At 31.7% G+C, this 2,374-nt stretch overlaps 1 pseudogene; it reads left to right on the top strand.

The window, feature by feature from the left end:
• Positions 1-1,988: 1,988 nt before the first annotated feature.
• Positions 1,989-2,107, top strand: LOC136049042 (5S ribosomal RNA; annotated as a pseudogene).
• Positions 2,108-2,374: the final 267 nt, after the last annotated feature.

The following is a 2,374-nucleotide window of genomic DNA, read 5'->3' on the forward strand; positions in this document are numbered from 1 at the left end:
AAAAAAGATCTGTCAACTACACTTTCTTTAAACATGGAACAGTTTCGATATATATGGCTGTTATCCTAGCAAATTATAAAATTTGGAAGCTTTGTGACTCAAATATTTTATCTGAGGACAAATAATTGATGTCTGGCCTCTAACACCCTGAGTGGTGCAGAAATTAAGCTTCACTAGAAGAGCTGTCCTGTTAAAATTCCTTTGAGAGATTTTATTTTAATAGAAGTCACAAAAATTAAGTTACAGTTTTCATATATATAAATAATTTACCCCACAGGAAAAAAAAATATATCATCAGCTGTAAATTGACTTTGTTTTGAAAAAGATCTGCTCCCAGTAGGAGACAAAAATAGTGATGCATTTTTTGTCTGGTTCTTTTTAGTCATCTTTTATCACAAAATATGGAAAGAAAATATAAAGTGAAATGAAGTTTGTTTTAATAGAGTCAGTATTACTTCCTCCACCAGTTAATTTTGTCCTAGTAAAGATGAACATCTTTTTCTCATAATGGAAAGCATTCAATATAAAAATTTAACAGTCAAAATAAATGTAGTTATACTTTGACCCTGTTAGTGATTTTTATGAAAGTAACATATGCTCATATTGATGTCACAATTAAAAAAAAGACAAAAACAACCCAAAATGTTATTACAATTACCCATTTCCTCTCTAAATATTAGTGAATATTGTGGTCTATCATCTCTGATCAATGTATTTACAAACCCTATGGTTTGTAATACATAGTACAGTATTTAAAATACTAAGATTTAGAAGAAGGATGTGATAAAAAGCAGATACATTTTTTTGTGTTTGTGACTAGAAGAAATCTGCAGTCTGAAATACTAACATTGCATCCAGAAATGTTTGCTTTTGGTAAAACAGTTAAGAGATCCTTAGTAGTTGCAGTCTCATAAGATAGCATATCTTATAAGAGACCTTATAAGATCAAACTTACATATCTTATAAGTTATCTTTACAAAGGTGCCTATCCACAGGAATATCAAACTGCATGTGGATCTTCCTTCCATTGAAAATTCTCATCTTTTTTCACCCTATGTAATTTAAACTTATTTAATGTAGTAGTTATTTTAAGCATGAATTTCATGGAATTATAACATGCTTTTCTTCAATAAAGATCACAGTGTTATTTTTATTCATGAATCTTTTGTTATAGTGCTGAGAACACTTCCAGAAAAAAATAGCAACAAGATACCATTTGACCAGAATACTTCAGGTAAGTATAGCAAACAGAATACAAGTCATGTATAGTCTCAAAGTGATCTGATTGTTTCAGTACTGTTTCTTCATAATGAAAATTGACATCAACTTAGTGATGTTATACTGACATGCAAAAAATACCTTTTTGCCTTACAAACGGAGAAGAGAGTTTTCGAAATTTTATGTTTGAATATCAAAATAATTTACCAGAACTACTAATTATCTTTATGTGAAAGCTGAAGATAGTGACAGCTAATGAATTGGGCATTCAACTCAGTGTTACACAAGAACACTCATTACATAATTTTATGTATTTTGTCAACTTAAAATTTATTAATTTGACTTTTCTATGGCTTTTTTTTATTAACCTCATTTACACAGGGATTGGTTTAAATTGTTTTATATATTTATTCTGGTTGGGTGTACCTTATGTCAAGCAGTAGTAGCACATATCACAAACATGAATATACAGACTACTTTTGTTAAACATAACCATTAATTTTGTCACTTTCAAATGAGTTGATGTATTTCTTTTCTCTACAGGGTTTTAACTTTAGTACCTGTTATGGTTTTATGATTTTTGTTGTATTACTGATTTTCCACATCATAACATCGTGGTGTATTGGGAGTTAAAGAGTTAATGCTTTAGCTTCATATACCTGACAGGGAATCGAACCTGGGCGGTGAGCGCCAGCTTCTAACCACTGGACCAAGAGCATTAGCTCTTTAACTCTTTATCACATCGACTTTACGTGCAGAAAGTCCTGGGATTCTATGGCCACACCACTCTGACAACACCTGATCTTATCTGATCTCAGCAACTAAGCAGGGTCAGGCCTGGTTAGTACTTGGATGGGAAACCTCCTGGGAATACCAGGTGTTGTACGCTTTAACTCCCAATACACCACATGATGTTTTGGTGTGGAATATCAATAATACAACAAAAATCATAAAACCATAACAGTACTCCAGTATGCATTTTGTTGCACTGAAATTGCTCATATTCATTCTAGCATTCTTCTCAAACATTCATAATGGAGGTAAACAGAAATTATTTACTTACCTTTTCATTTCATTAAAAATATCAGTCCACACACTGTCAGCATGAATACTCAGTTTTCCCCTTCTAGCATGGTAACTTAAAAATAGCTCAACA

The sequence above is a fragment of the Cyrtonyx montezumae genome, unplaced genomic scaffold (assembly GCF_038088225.1).
Source record: "Cyrtonyx montezumae isolate F1298 unplaced genomic scaffold, pur_monq_1.0 scaffold_0, whole genome shotgun sequence".
Classification (NCBI taxonomy): domain Eukaryota; kingdom Metazoa; phylum Chordata; class Aves; order Galliformes; family Odontophoridae; genus Cyrtonyx; species Cyrtonyx montezumae.